General features: G+C 40.4%; 1 long non-coding RNA gene across 1 annotated transcript in view; it reads right to left on the reverse strand.

Annotated features, from left to right (window-relative positions):
* Positions 1–699: 699 nt before the first annotated feature.
* LOC103094439 (uncharacterized) overlaps positions 700–17,185 on the reverse strand; it is a 32,687-nt gene continuing 16,201 nt past the window's right edge. Inside the window, exons 2-3 of the long non-coding RNA XR_458419.3 lie at positions 11,481–11,557; positions 700–10,709 (exon numbers count right to left, since the gene is read on the reverse strand). This is a non-coding gene — a long non-coding RNA (uncharacterized LOC103094439). The remainder of the gene's footprint in view (positions 10,710–11,480; positions 11,558–17,185) is intronic.

Raw genomic sequence — 17,185 nt, forward strand, 5'->3', positions numbered from 1 at the left:
TAAAGGGACAAACCCCGCCAAGAATACAACAACAAAAGTGTCTGCAATAGTATATAAACACCCAAGTACAAAATGTAGACAGAAATACCAAGTAATTTCAAAGAGGATGAAGGACTAGAAGCTGGATGGTGCCATTTATAGCTAAAGCTCTGAAGGGACATGGGACTTCTACGAGACAGAGGAGGGAGGAAGGAGTGGGATTTCAGGGATGGGACCTGATGGGTTGCAAAGACATGGCGATTGGAGCCAGGATATCATGGAACAACAGATAGGGCTTGTACGAAGGTAAAGTGTGTAAAGAGGAGTAAGGTGTAATACACCTTGGAAGGCAGGCTGGAGCCAGATTATAAAGGCTTTAGATGCCAAATGGAAGAGTTGGCATCTGTATCAAGTTCTTAGTTCATAGCAATCAAACATAAAACAGAACAGACAAGAAGAGGCATTAAATTGTGTCTATTCCTTCGGTTTATCAGAAAGTTTTAAATTATTTGAAGGGATGAAATGATTGTGATTTCTTTGTTTCTGTAGGAAATGGATGAATTTGTGGGGAGGGTACAAATGTAATGTAGAAAAATTCTACATTAAAAATATATATAGAATATATGTAGAAAAAATATAATTTCTACTGCAATCTAGATTGATGAAAAATTCTTAGAGGAACTTTTAGCCTTCTCATGGAAAAAGGTGCCTCATCTCTGGTCCACAAAGCCCTCAAAATCTGTGGTTCTATGATTTGATCATAAAGAAAATCCCCGAACATTTGAACAAACATCATTTAGTAGGGGAATGGCAATGTGGTTTCTATAAGAGGAAATCACTCCTGACAGATCTTTTAGAGGTCAACTTCAATTTTAACAAACATTTATTAAAGCATCTATTACACAGAGCTGAGCCCTGTACAGGGCACTCTACAGGGTGCTAGAGAAGAAGAAAAAAAGATGATATAAGACACAAACTCACCCTTAGGATCTGCAATGCAGTATGAAGAATAAGTCCACACAAAACTGGAAAATCAGGTTTTGTGACAACTTAGAAGGAAGGAAGAAAGGAAGGAAGGAAGGAAGGATTTTTCAAAAAAATTAAAAACCCTTACCTTCCATCTTAGAATCAATACTAAGTAGTCAGAAGAAGATACCCCAGGCAAAAGAAAAGGGCTAGGCAATCAGGCTTAAGTGACTTCCCTAGGGTCACATAGCTAGGAAGTATCTGAGGTCAAGTTTGAACCCAGGACCTCCTGTCTCTAGGTCTGGCTTTCAAAAACCACCCCAGAAGGAAACATTTATGTGTTTTGCTTGATAATACATGTATAACCCAAATTGAATTACTTGTCAACTCCTTGAGGTGAGCGGGAGACAATCTGAATCATATAACTTTGGAAAACTTATGTGGAAATTTGTTATTAAAATAAAATAAAGAAAAAAGAAGGAAGCTTTTCTTAAGCAACTGCCTATCAGGTACTGTGCTAAATTCTTTACAAATATTATTTCATTTGATCTTTACAGCCATCCTGGAAAGTAAGTGCTATTATTGTTCCCATTTTACTTTTTTTTTTTTTGAGGAAAGAGAATCAGACAGAGGTTAAGTGACTTGCACATGATCACAAAGTGAGTAAATGTCTGATGCCACATCGGAATCAAGTCTTCCTGGCTCCTGGCCCATCTAGCTGCCTAGTATCATTAATTCTAAGGGAATCAGGGATGGCTTCATGGAGAAAGTGGCATCTGAACTGAGCTGTCAAGAAAGTTAGGATTTCAGTAGGCTTTTGGGGTGATGAGGCACCCCAAACACAGCAACCAACATGAGCCAAGACATGGAGATGGGATGATGAGCAGACTGGCTCGACTGAATTGTTAAACATGGGGAGGAGACCAGTGATACATTAAATCAGAAAAGATGGTGAAAGGCCTTAAATGCCAACCAAAAGTGTTTGAACTTTCTTGTGTAGCAGGCATTAATCCACAGGACAGTGGAAAAGGTAAGCATTATATGCAGATATATGTTTATCCAGCTTCCAAGTTTCTTCTCTTTTTCCTTGAGGAAACCTTCAAGCCAACATTCTTTCTTGACCATCGCTAGGACAGGTGTTGGCTAACTGCTATATATAGCCAGGATAAATTCTGATAGTTTTAGTGGCAAAAATGGAGACCTGGAGCAGAGATGGGATCACGGCAACCAGAGGGCAATGCTGGAACAGGAGGATGGGACCAGGAGGCAGAGCACATAGCCTTAGTGGTTGGGGAGCCCCAGCCAGGAGACTTATCCCAGACTTCCCATCTTCTGTGATGGTTGTCGAAGCCTTTGGGGTTGGCTTTGGGTCATGCAACTCCACAGTCCTTTTCCTGGTGCCCATCTCTTCTCCTCCTGTCAGGGAGCAGTGAGAGCAGGACAGAAGATCGGTAGGAAATATAATAGGATGAAGCAGTTGCTTGATACTTTTGCTGGGTTACATCTTCTCTCCAGTTACTTTACCATGCATAAATAAAGGGTACGGCCACCAAAAAGTCAGTTCTCTAAATTGAGCACACAAGATTTCCCAGTTGTGGATTTGGAGGCTAAAAACCACATCAAGATTTCTATAATTTCACAGCAAATTCTTCATGTTCTTGTTTCCATATCGCTAAATAAATTTTGAACTTGGTCAGCATTGTCCCATGAGCCCTCTGGGGTTGGGAGTTTAGGCTGAGCAGCTTGTGGTGAGGGTAGAGATGCTCTGACCTTTGGGAAACCATCATAGCAGCACTAGATATTCCCTGAAAAAGATGGCTTGGTTGGTAGCTTGAGGTGAGTGCCACATAGTGGCCAAATGATATACTGCACTCCCTTACTGGTGAATTCATAAGGTGGCACAGCCTACAGATTTTCTGTTGATTGTAGAAGGAATGGAAATGGCTATTCCATTCCAGTATAGGAAAGCACTGCAACATCAGTAGCCATGAAGGGTAGAATCAGCTCCTACCACCTATCACATGTCAGGTTTCTCATTTGGGATATTTGGGGCTATATCCATTTCTTTTCCTACTAGCTTTGTTTTCCTTTTGAATAGGTTTGTCTCAGTGACCACAGAAGACAACTGAGGATACTCATTCTGAAAATGTTTGAAAATTATTTTAAATTTCGAGTTGAATTTTACTTCAAGATTTTGGGGATGGGGTAGTGTTGCTATTTGGGGGGATTTTTTCCCCATTTCCTTTTTTTTTCAAAATTTTTTGTGATAATTCACTAAAATCATTACTTCTGATCCAGATTTAAAAAATAATAATAATATTACATTTCCCCCAAAAAATTAAGTAGTAGGGAGAAGTTGATCAGGAGAATGACAGTCAATTGATTTCTCCTTCCCTGCAACATAAATGATGAAACTATGGAATATAATGTGGAGATGACAGACAATGAGGTCTTTGAACTTTTAAATAAGGGTTTACACTTTGCTATCCCCTTACTGAGCTAAGAAGAAGCCAAGATTAAATTGGACAGAATTGGAGAGCAGTTAAGTTAGCTATTGATTGGATGAAGGCAGGGTTGTGACCTTGGTAGCCTTTAAAAAGCCAGACACAGTCTCTAGGGAATCAGTCAAAGCAGGAGACAAAGCAGATTTCTGAGGAATAGAAAAGGGAAACAGCCATGGAAGAAAAATTAATCCCTTGGGAGAGAATCATTACTTGTTTCTTAATGGAGACAAGGATTTCTTCCTCCCCCAACCCCTCATCAACTCTGACATCTTGCACTGAAATTGATTTCCCAATAGGGGTCACTGGACCCAACAAGAGAGCAGGCCCAGTCAGTCAAGGTGTAAGATAAGAGTTTACTGAGTTGAGAGGGAGTTAGCGTTGGCCATTGGGAATTGAAAGCAGGGAGGAAAAGTCTCAGGGAGTCCAAATGAGTGACTTTACCAACAGAGACAGTGAGACCAAGGGGAGAAGAATGAGAACACTGTAAGAAGAGAAAGGATGTCAGGGCCTTTCTGGTATGAATTGCCTTGGCCATAGGCGTGCCTTAAGTATGTGCCTCTCAACCACAGTATTCTATGAGTAAGTATGCCCATTCTTTCCATTTGGGATAGGAGTAGAGTTCCCATTTGCCCCCAACAAGGATTAGTTTTCCCTAAAAGATAACAGAGCTGTCCTTGGGACTTCACTGGTTCCTGCCTCCCTCCATTCAGGTTTCTGGTCACTTAAGGGCATAAAAAATCCCAACTAGAAAAATGGGAAAGGATCTGTTTGTTCAAAAATATTTATAGCAGCTCTTTTTGTGGTGGCAAAGAATTGGAAATTAATGGGATGTCTCTCAATTGGGAAATGACTGAACAAATTGTGGTATATGATGGCGATGATATACAATTGTGCTATATGGAATGATGAAAAGGATGATTTCAGAAAGAGCTGGAAATATCTACACGAACTGATGCAGAGTGAAATACGAAGAATCAGAAGATCATTATACACAGTAACTGAAACATTGATGGAAGATCAAAAGTGATAGACTTTGTTATTAACAGCAATGCAATGATCCAGGACAATTCTGAGGGACTTGTGAAAAGAATGCTATCCACTCCTAGAGAAAGATGTTGGAGTAAGAATGCAGTTGAAAGCAAATGTTTTATCACATGTTTATCTGGGTATATGTTTGGGGGTTTTGGTTTTATAAGATTATTCTCTTACAAAAATGAATAATATGGAAATAGGTTTTGTGTGATAATACATGTATAACCCAGAAAAAATTAAATTTTAATTTTAAAAAATCCCACCTATGTAGAATTGAGTCCTCTTTCACTTGTTAGAAATTTGAAGACCACAAGAGAAGCTATACTTTACCCTGCTGACCAGACAAACTTCCATAGGGAGACAAGGAAGACTATATCTGGAGAAATTAAGTGCCCTAGTTACCCTAGTTGTATATTCTTGTTTTGTTAGGATAAAGTAAACCTTTTGTTAACTGTAAAAATGACCTTTGAGTACCTCAGATTGCACCAGCATCAGACCTGAACTAACAGGGTGCTGGCATTAGACTTACTTCTAACACCTCTGTTGCTCAGTGTATTTGTGGAGAATGTGTTCTAGTTTTATGGGAGAACACTGTAATTATTATTTTTATTTTTTCATCTGAAGAAATGTTTTTGCTTTAAGCCAATATGTCCCCAGCCTGATTGTTAAAAGTAAACGTACCAGTATGAGTTGGTGAGCTATAGTTTTAGTTTTAGGAGTAGGCAATCACAGAATACTTGGAAGTTGGGATTAACTACCTTCCTGGGAAAGCAACCTATATCTGAATTGGGGGGGAGGGAAGTAGGGTCATGGTCAGGTTCAAAAAGGATGCTCCACTTATTTTTGTTTTTCTCCGGGTATTTCCTCTTTCATGATTGGCTTAATGCATTTCTTTTTTTTTTCTGGGTAAGAAAATCAATTTATTGCTCAGGTTAGTCATTAATAGGTCAATGGTCTCTTTCAGTGATTAAAGGCAAAGACCAGAACTTTTTTGAATTATTAAATACAATTTTAGAAGCTTATTCTTCTGTCCTTTCCATGACATCCCAAGACATCTCTAAATGGTGACTAGCCAATGAGATGTTGAGACCTACTATATTTTATAGCATTAAAATACAGTGTTTATGACTTCTATTGGCTTTAAATTGTTGCTCATTTCAATGTGGAACTATCATCATCAACCAGTGTTGATGGCCTATTCATATCTTCTTGCTAATGTATGTTTTCCAGTAATTGTCTTATACATTTCCATCAAGTCACTCAATCATTTTATGACAGCACCTACTGTGTTTGAGGCACTGAGGAGATAAAAGACAGAAATGAAATCCTCTGCCCTCAAGGGCTTTTCACTCTAATTGGAGAGAGAACATGTACAAAGTATCCTTAGTGGCAGCACTTCTAGCTGTTGAAGGGATCAGGAAAGGCCTCCAGAATAAAGCAGCACAAATGCTGAATTTCCCTGGGAAACCAGGGATTCTGCAAGGCAAAGGTGAAGCAGGCATGGGATACAGCCTGGGCAAAGGCACAAAGATGAGAGATGAAGAATCATGCCAGAGGAAAAGAACTGTAGTATAGTTCTTATGTATGTTATGAAAAATTTGTCTAAAAGTTTTGCCAATAATTCCTGCATAAATGGAGTTTGATTTTGCATGATTGGTTTTCTGAATACAATTTTAAGTAATGCTTGAATGAAATGACTGAAATCTGGGGGAAGTTTTATGAAGCAATAGGTATAATATTTTCTAAACATCCCTCAATTCTAGGAGCAGACCCTGAGCACAAAAATAAGGACTTTTAAAAGCATCTAAAAGAGTTGTAAAAGGTTTGGATAATGTATGGTGATCAATAGCAGGTTCACACTGGGAGACACCCCCCCCCCCCTTCACTTTTTTTTTGCACACATTGCCAAATACAGTTAATCATGACATTACTAAATTTATTACTTAATTAATGACTAAAATTGTTAATTACTAAAAATTGCTGATAGGGTGACAGTAGGTGATAGGACCTGGCAGTTGATCACCCAGCCCTCATTCTGAGAAGAAAGAATGGATGAAAAATTCGGAAGCCTTTACAGGTAAAGAAGACTTGCCCCTGGAAAAACTGAGAGGTTTGTTGAAGTAAGGAAAAAATACTTCCCTCCAAAAGATGCTGAGTCTAGGTCTCCAGTGTCACAAGGATATCATAGGCCTAAGCCAGGAATCTTCTTGGGAAAGAATCTGTGCTTCTCTGGGAAAGAACCAATTGAAATTTGGACGGGTCATGTGATAGCAATATTATGGTATTGGCAAGTAGCTTAAAAAATGTACAATCTGGCAGAAAATGTTTTGCAAATCCTGAGAGCACAAACTTGAAATCACATATCAGAAATGCTTCCAGAAGCAGGAGAGGCTGGCTCTAGGGAGCTGGCTAGGATCCATGAGAGGCAGATGCGAAAGCAGCAGCCTCAAAGGGATGGGGTAGCAATCAGGGTTATTCAACCTCTTCTATGGGCACCTAGTTTGCCAGGATGGGCTTCCTGGCATGCAAACTCCTCCCAAGGCTCTATAATTTTCTTCTCTTTATCTCTTTATCCAACCCCAACAGCCTTCTAATAAAATACCTTAGGGTTAGCTCTCACTCTCTATCCCTTCTTTGGAGATGCTTTTTCCTTAGTTGATTCCTCCTAATTCTATTCTCTCTATTCCTATTCTAACTGCCCAGTGATTACCACTGTTTATAAAGATAACTAAAAAAGTCTTCTTAGATTATTCATTCTAGATCTTCTTAGCTATCACTTACGTTCCAGGGCAAAGGTGGATTGACTTACCAATCAAGTTACCCAATCCTACTTAAAATTAAGGAAAAAAAAAGATGCCCAATCCATAGGGGCAGCGAGGTGGTGCAGTGGATAGAGCGAGTCAGGAAGACTTGAGTTCAAATATGACCTCAGACACTTAATAGCTATGCAACCCTGGGAAAGTCACTTAGCCCTGTTTGCCTCACTTTCCTCATCTGTAAAAATAGGTGGAGAAAGAAATGGCAAACCACTCTAGTGTCTTTGAAAAGAAAACCCCAAATGAGATTATGGAGAGTCAGACACAACTAAAATGATGGAATAACAATAAAAAGCACCGTGTTTGACATATACTAAGCACTATAAACATGAATGATTATTATTACCTCGTTTCTTTCCCCAGAGCTAGCTCTGTAAAACCACATTCTCTCTATTCACATCCAATCAGCATGGCGCCATTCTATCCACATCTGCCCTTCATTGTCTTTCATTGCTGCTATTCGTGTATCCTGCTTTCATGGCCATCATTCTCTGGTACCATTTCCTCTCTAGATGGCATGGTTTTGTCTACCATTCTTTCTTTTGCTGGATTTTCTGTGGTTTCTAGGTTCTGGAATCTTGAATCTGGGTTCAAAGTGTGATTTCCTTCTTTCATGTTCATGGGTCAAATGAGAGCAGTTTGGAACTTTTTCCAAAGTGTTCAAGGTCGAACCTTCCTGGAAGCAATTCCTCTTTGCAACTGCACACGTGTGTGTCTTGAACATTATGCTTGATGACTAGTGGAAGTGTGGTAGTATTTACTATAAGAGCCACGCACATGGTTGAGCCACAGCTTTCTTCACTTGAAGCAGACTGGCCATATCCTTGTTTTTAGGTGCCTGTTCTCAAGAACAGAACACCAGCCCCTTGGAAAAGTGCTTTGGGAAGCTTAGATCAATCCTGTGGTAGATTTACTGCAAACTGGAAAGCCTCTGACCTAGACGGGAGGAATATATTGATGGAAAGTCTCAGAGGAGAAGTGAATGGGCTGGTGCAGGTCCAGAGGGGCATAGAGCCTGACATAACATGACAAAAAAGGCTCGAAGCCCAGAGTCCATTTGGTGATGGTGAGATGACACAGGCTGGAGAGACCCCATTCAACCATTCTGCATGAAAAGGAGAAAAAAAGCCAGCTGTTTCCATAATGGGAAGAGATGGCAGGCTATAGAGACATACAAAGAGGAGCAGGGGTACCAGAGAGATGGGGGGATTGGGCACAAGATAGAGGGCTCAGGATACGTATGAGGTCATCTATAATCTATACTTATCTTTCATCTTAGCTGTGTGCTGGCCAAGGTTTAACTCACTTTTAAGTTTAATCGGCAGTATTAACATTTTTGAGTAAGTATAGACATTCAACAAAACAATAAATCTTGTCTTCATTTGTAGTTTGCTGATTTTCAAGATGCAAATGCTTCCACTAAAAATTTAATAATCAGCTTTCAAGAGAGTTTGAGCTGGCTCCAGCATAGCCCTATCTGTAGCCCATCTATTCTGAGGTTCCCTGAGCAGTGCTCCTAATGGTTCAATCTCTTCTCTGTCAAGTTACTTCTCTCTAACTTTAGCATTGCTTAATTAGAACCAATTAGAAATTATATTGAGAGTCAGGATGAGAAAATAGCTGGAAGAGATACAGATAAATTCTACATATAAGTGTAATAGGCACCAAGCCTAAAGTCAGGAAGTCTTTAACATCTGAGTTCAAATCTGACTTCAGACACTTACTAGCTGTGTGACTCTGGGCAAGTCATTTAATCCTGTTTGCCTCAGTTTCCTCATATATAAAATGAGCTGAAAAAACAATGGCAAACCACTCCAGGATCTTTATCAAAGAAATCCCAGTGGGATCATGAAGAGTTAGACCTAGCTGAAAATAACTGAACAGTAACAAAGCACTCCTTTGCACAGATCTAGAAAATAATAAATACTGAACTAAGTCTGGATCACAAAATTCAAGGGAAAAAAATCCCAGCGAGTCATTTATTGAAGACTGGTCTACAAAATAGTACAAAGAGGATACATGCTGATGTGCCATAGTGGCACATACATAATGGAGAAATGCAGACATGTGTGGCATGACACACAAGGGACATGGGACTCAACACACCGGGCAATCAGTGCAGGACAGCAGTGTCAGGGCATGATTTTTCAGAGCACACATTTGACAAGACATAACACGTGATGTGCCAAGACATTTTCCTGCTGTCACATCACAATGCAAGACATGGCACGTGACATGGTGGGCACCTGCTGCATTGCAAGGCAGGTGTGTGACATGGCATGACATGTTGTGACATAGTATACACATGACATGTTGTGACATTGCCTGATGTCATCTAATATCCCTGAATCTCAGTTCCTCATTCGGAAATGAAGGATCTGTACGAGCTCTGAGGTCTTTTCCATTTCTAATGCTATGATCCGATGGATGAACCTTTATTACTTCTGCCACTGTGTGATTGGAATGTGGGATTCAGTTCTTCAAAACCATTAGTCTATTGAGGTGGAAATGGGTTTGGGATGACTTCCTATTCTATTTCTTGTCTTACCAGTGAGAGAGGAGGAAGGGAGGGGAAGAATTTAGAACTAAAAATAAACAGTTTTAAGTTAAAAAAAAAATTCTTAACAAATGTATGGAGAACAATATACCCCTGAACTGCCACCTGGTGACCACCCACAATATTACAACCGGAGGAAGAGGAGAAACTTTTCCCTTTCCAAATCCATTGACACCGGAAGACCCAATTTGGAGGTGGGCATGCCCTGGGGGCTGGCTGAGCAAGAGCCCCTAGAAGCAGGGAGTAGTTAGCTCTGTGCCAACTGCTTTCCCTCCTTGTCTCCCATTCTCTTCTGTTTCCGTCTCCACCTCAGCATCTATGATGTTCAGAAGGGATGTCTGGGTTAGGCAGAGAATTAGAATCACACAGTTAGAATGCTGAGTTAGAATGTCAACAGCCCAGCAGTCTAACTTGTGTGATCTGAAGTGTGATTTCCCTCTATAATATCCCAGAAAAGTCAAGTCTCTTCTAAACTGATGGGAAACACATTTTTAAAAATTGATTTTTAAAAAGTCGTTCCTTTTTATTGTCATGCAAAGCACACTTCCATGTCGGTCATTGTTGTAAGAGCACACCCATACATAGCCAAACCCCCCAAATAAAGCCATAAAATATACTAATGTGAAAGACGACTCCAACAGTTCTTCCTCTGGAGGTGGAGAGCATTCTCCGTCATAAGTCTTTCAGGATTGTCTCAGATCAGTGCAATTGTTGAGAATAGCCAAGTTTTCGCAGACAATCAATGTCCGATATTGCAGTTACGTGTACGATGTTCTCTCAGTTCTGCTTATTTCACTCTGCATCAGTTCCCACAGATCTTTCCAGCTTTTTCCTCAATCGTCTTGCTTATCATTTCTTATGGAACAATAGTATTTTATTACTAACATGTACCACAATTTGTTCAGCAATTACCCAATGGAGGGACATCCCCTCAATTTCCAATTCTTTCCCACCACAAAAAGAGCTGCTATAAATATTTCTGTACTAGTAGGTCCTTTCCCCTTTTTTGTTATCTCTTTGGGATACAAACCCAGTAGTGGCATTACCAGATCAAAGGGTATGCACAGTTTTTTATTGCCCTCCAGAATGGTTGGATCAGTTCACAACTCTACCAACAATGCATTAGTGTCCCAATGTTGCCACATCTCCTCCAGCATTTTACCACTTTCCTTTACTGCCATATTGGCTAGTGTAAGTTGTAATTGATAGGTGTAAGGTGGTAACTCAGCATTGTTATAATTTGCATTTCTCTAATCAAGAGTGATTTAGAACATTTTTTTCCATATGATTATTGATGGCTTTGATTTCTTCATATGAAAATTGCTGGGAAACACATTTCTTTAAGAGATAGCCTATGCATCTGGGGGTAACAAGGTGCTGCAGTAGATAAGAATGCTAGGAGTGGAGTTGGAAGACAATTATTCTTCCTGAGTTCAAAACCTGTTTCAGACACTTCCTACTTGTGTGACACTGGGCAAATCATTTAACCCTGTTTGCCTCAGTTTCATCATCTGTAAAATGAGCTGGAGAAAGAAATGGCAACCCACTCCAGTTCATTTGCCAAGAAAACTCCAAGGGGATCACTATGAGTGGGATATGACCAAACAACACGACACATATGGATACCTTGAATTACTTAGACCTCTTCTGATGCAGTTCTGGGGATTCCATTTTAAGAAGGACGTCAATAAGGTGGAGAACCTCTAGAGAAGAGAAAACAGGATGGGAATTGGCCTTGAGCTCACATCATATTAAGGATGCCTGAAGAAATTTATTAGTTTGGAGAAGACTCTGGAGACACATAATTGTCAACTTCAAATATTTGAAGAGTTGTCATGTAGATGACAGATTAGATTTGTTCTATTTAACTTAAGAAAGTGGAAGCTTCAAAGAACATAATTTATGTTTGATCTTGGGAAAAATCTCTCAACAGTCATAATTATTCAAAAATCAGAATGGGCTGCCTAAAAAGACAGTGGTTTCCCCTCCTTGGAGGTCTTTGAGCAGAGCTTGGGTGATTCCTTGTTGGGGATGTTGTAATAAGTATTCTTTTTAGATGCGGGTTCTTTTTATTAATTATCATTTTAAACCCTTACCTTCTGTCTTAGTTTCATTTCTAAGCCAGAAGAGCAGCAAGGGTAAGAAGAGTAACTGGGGTAAAGTGCCTTGTCTAGTTACATAGCTAGGAAGTGTCTGAAGCTAGATTTGAACCCAGGTCTTCCCAACTCCAGGCCTGACCCTCTATCCACTGTGCTACCTAGATGCTCCTGTGTTCTAACTTTCAAGCTTGGTGACAATATTTTTTGGTTAGATAGCTTGAGAAATGATAGGAAGATAGAGGCTAAGGAGCTTTAAAAGAAACATATCTAGGTTCCTGAGAGTTCCTCACTTTTTCTCCCTTATCTGCTATCAGAACAAAACTTGGGGCCATCATTACTTAATGCCACTCACTGAAGCAAATGGTTTAAGACTCCATGAGTTCAAGCCTCAATGTTGGAAGCATAACTAAGTGTAGCTGGAGGGAGGAGTCTTTCACTATAGTGACCTTTTTTTTTTGTCCTTACCTTCTGTCTTAGAATCAATCCTGTAGTTCTAAGGCAGAAGAGCTGTAAGGGCTAGGCAATGAGGATTAAGTGACTTGCCCAAGGTCACACAGCTAGGAAGTGATTGAAGACACATTTGAACCCAGGACCTCCTATCTCTGGGCCTGGCTCTCAATCCACTGAGCTACCCAGCTGCTCTCAAGTAGTAGACATTCTTGATGAGAACCGTAGATAGAAAGAGACAGAGAGTGAGATAGCAATGGAGGACATTTATTTGGACATGGTAAATATAAAGCAGTTGGAACTTCCCTATTTGCTTGCTCCTCTGCTCAGGGAAAGAACTCTCCTTAGAGGTGACAGACTTATGCTGCCTCAAGAATCCAAGTCCCCCTTTCCTACACCTCACTTCCTGAATGAAAAAAGATACTTAAACCTCAAGTTTCTGCTACTTTTGAGCTATTGTGGACTGTTTCCCATAATTCTTTAAGGCAGGTTTTCCCTGGGTAAACATCAATCTTAGAATTTTTGCTTTTAGCTTACTACTGAAATACAAAGGAGAGGGAAGGAGGGAGGGATGCACAGGGGCTATACTAAATACAAAAACATCAGGAGATCTAACCTTATCCTAGTAGCCAGAGCTATGTGTCTGGTATAAGATTTAAGCACCAGTAAGCATTTATTAAGCACCTACTATGTACCAGGCATTGTTCTACTCTCTAGGGGTCCAAAAAAAGGCAAAAGACCATCCTTGTCCTCAGGGACTTCATAGTCTAATGGTGGAGACAGGAAAACCTCTTTGAACACATAAGATATAAACAGAGTAAACTTCAGAGATTTTGTAATCTCAGAGGGAAAGTAGTAGCATTACAGTTATGGTTTTATTAGTAATGTTGATAACTTCCAAAAAGCTTAAATTAGAGCTTATATCCATATCTAGAGAAAGATTTTTTCTTTCTTCTTTCTTCTTTCTCTAGAACTGTTGGAGTAGAAATGCAGAAGAAAAGCATGATTTATTACTTGTTCATACGGGTATAGAATTTGGGGTTTTGGTTTTTAAAGAGCACTCTATTACAAAAATGAACAATTTGGAAATAGGTTTTGAGTGATAATACATGTAAAACCCAGTGAAATGACTTGTCGGCTCTGGGAGGGGAGAGGGAAGAGGGGAGGGGAGAACATGAATCATGGAACCATGGAACACTTATGTGTAGATTGATTACTGGAATAAAATAAGTAAAAAATGTTCTTAATTACAGCCTAAACTAGATTTGGGGCTTTTCTTTTGCCTATAATTATAGAAAAAATAAAGTTGTAAATAGGTGTGGCTGGTTAAGCTAGAAGCCTTAGACAAGAACCTTAGGCTAGAAGGAGAGGACAGCCAGGTCCAGAGAAGGGAGGTCTTAGATTCAAATCTGACCTCAGACACGTCATAGCTAGGTAGCCCTGGGCAAGTCACTTAACCCCAGTTACCTAGCCTTTGCTGCTCTTCTGCCTTGGGAATACTTAATACTGATTCTAAGACAGAAGGTAAGGGCTTAAAAAATAAAGAAGTTAAGTGGACTTTGTCTAGCTGGTCCATTGTGGGAAACAGGTATGTCTGGGAGGAATCAGCTCCTCTCCTTTGTAGAAGGACGAAGGTGGATTTCTCCTTAACAAAACTCTCTTCTCCACAGCTACATCTGATGGCTACAAAAATGTTTTAAATAAGGAGGAGGTGTTCTGTCCCGTTCTGGTTCAGATTCCAAGGAGGAGACACACACGGTAATGCAATACACAAGAGGTACTTTATTCAAGCTATAGCTTGGGCCTCCACAAGAAGCAGAAAACCCTGAGCCTTTCCTAGACCTGGCTTATATAGAGGGAATAGGGGAAGAGGGGTTGTGTTGACACCCAGACGCCAAAAGGGAAGACACATCAATCTTAGTCTTTACTACCCAGATGTTTATGGTCATAGTGACCTAGGTCAGGTCAGTGAACCTTGAAGTTCTGAGATAACATATCCTTGTGAAACTACATAAATAAGGACATGTCAATCTTAGTTCTTGGGATAAGGGATCCATTAGGGGGTCATCTGGAGGGCAAATTCCCATAATAACATTATGTTTCTTCATTCTCCACTTCTTTTAGGACAATGAGGAATCCTACTCATGGGGACAGTGTCCTCATAGGAGCATGGATGTTGTTTAGGGGCAGGTATTTCTGCCTTAGGACCATGAGCTGGACTGTGTTAATGCACTCCTTTACAAAGCCACAAGTCTATTAGGATGAAGAGGGAACTCAACAAAGTGGAAGTGAGGGTTATCAGTCATGGGGATTTGTGAAAGAGCTGTTCATACCAGGATTTCTGGGCCTTGCATTCTTTCTTTGATGGCCAGGCCTTCTCCTAGTTTTATCATGGAATCCCTAACTAGACCTGTGTGATCTGCATAAAAACAGCATTCTTCTCCTAGAGCAGCACAGAGCCCACCCTGCTGGAGGAATAGAAGATCTAGCCCTCTCCAATTAAGACCTTTGCTATATAGAGTAAGACCTTAGGAAAGACAGTCACCAGTAAGCAGAGATCTTGGTTGGAGTCTAAGGAGCCTTTAGCTACACAGGGGGTCAGACCTGAGGATGTACACAACCATGGGGCACCTTCAGGTGGGAGAAGGTATTTACTGTTGCTAGGAGTCACGAGGATGTAAGGGAGCAGAAGTGTTTCCCTGACAATAGTCTGCCCAAGTTTCTGGGGGCACAATGCCCATGTCCTCTCCCCCCTCTCCAAATATCTAAGGGAAAAGGGGCAATGGTCTCAGTATTCTGTAGCTTCTTCAGAGCTGAGAATGGCTGTAGAGTCATCCATGCCTACTGTTAGGAGAGGGGTATTGACTGTAGGCAATGTCCAGAGCTTCAGGCTGGAATGGTTGCCAAGATTACAGGGGCATCTGGGTGACTCCCATGAGTGCTTCTACCCTAGAAGCAACTAGAGAAGTGACGAGGTTACAAATGCATACAAATACATATCCCACAAGGGATCTGAAGGATGTCCAGTGACTGCTTCCCCTGATTGGCAGACAGGTCACAAGGGGGAGAGTCAGCCCCTAAGATAGAAAGTGTAGAAGTTTTGCCTGGGACAAAAAACTAGAACACCAGATAGAAACAGAGAAAATTAGTACAATTGTAATTGGCATTACACATTTGCATTTGGGTATCTTAGCCAACAGACTTTATCTTCAGAAATCATCTTCTGACAGGAATAGATCCTAAAGCTTCCCGAGGCGAGAGAAGCTTTAAGGTAGGAAGATAGAGGAAGGATAGAAGTTTTGGATACCGTGAGGGGGGTGGTGGAGCCAAATTAGAGATATGAGGTGGCAGGAATGAGTCAGAAATGCAGGCCTTATTAATTATCAATGAGCCACAGCAAAACTCCAATCAGTGGACTACTCAGAAGGCTTGTACCCATCCAGTGATCCAAATTTAATACCACACATGTTGGAGAGATGATAGAGAAAAGAAAGTGCCTGGCCAAAGGCCAGGTCCCAGGTGAGAGAGATAGAGAAGGAACGGAATTAAAGATGGAGCTTGGCCAGAGGCCAAGCTCCAGCAAGGACAGACATCAGTGGGAGCTGAGATCCAAGAGGAAGAGAGGGAAGAGAGAAGGCGGAGCTTGCTGTGGCTGCTTTTTAATGTCTTTGATATGCAAATATACATGATACATAGGGATGAATATCATTGGTTAATGACAAGGTATAGGTGTGGTTTCTCTTAACCAGGTGAGCACAAAGAAACCTGTTTTCCCGCCTAACCTGGGGGCAGCTGGAGTCAAGGGTCAGAGGCTTTCCTAGCCAAGCACAAGACTGAGCAAGCTCAAGACTGAGCATGCTCTCTTCTAAGACATTCTGTACATATTAACTGTTTCACCTTGCCCAAAGCTAGGGGTGGACTGCTACAGATCCCTTTAGGAAATAGAATTCCTGAGTTATTTGCAGAGTTGGTATGTGATGTCTCTGTTAAAGATTTTTTTTAAAAAGAATTCCTTTTGCAAAGTACACATTAACTATAAACATCTATAAACACTTGAGTAACAATATTTTACAGATGAATTTCTTTACCCCAGATTCTGGGGGAAATTCAAGAAAGCTTTGAGCTATATATTCAAGCTCAAGATCCAAACTTTGACTGTAGTAAATTAAGACTACAAATACAAGCCATCTATGAATAAACTTCACCTACTTCTCAAAGTATGTTCCCTAACAATTTAAGAATTTTCAATTATTAACCTAATAGGTTGTTTGGGGAAATAGAAACTTTAATTTTATAATTGGCATTATGTGCTGATTATGGGAATTTGTCACAAAAGAGAAGGGAAAGCATTTCCTCTTATCCCAAGGGACACACAGTGAGGGCTTCACGTACAGGCCAAGCTATCACTGGCTCATGCCATCATTGTATCACTCAATCACTGGCTCATGCCATCATTGTATCACTCAAGGATTAACAGCCTAGATGGTCAGAAAAGGTCCATTCCCAGGCGAGCCCAGAATATGCCTCTGTAACCATCCCAGGACTTTCTCTGTCCTTTGTGTACCTTGTCACCATTAGATGCCAGAAGCCTTCTTTTTCCTTAAAAGACAAGTCTCACCCATTTCAGCTGAAAGAAGTTCTGTTTATCAGCAGTCCAGAAACAAATTTCCATACCCTCAAACAAGCCTTTTATATCCCTACAAGGCTGATCACTCAATTATTCTTATGTATTTTGGCAATAATTTACATTTCACACTTTAGTCACAAAACCTGAAATAAAGAGCA

This window comes from Monodelphis domestica, chromosome 1 (assembly GCF_027887165.1).
Source record: "Monodelphis domestica isolate mMonDom1 chromosome 1, mMonDom1.pri, whole genome shotgun sequence".
Classification (NCBI taxonomy): Eukaryota; Metazoa; Chordata; class Mammalia; order Didelphimorphia; family Didelphidae; genus Monodelphis; species Monodelphis domestica.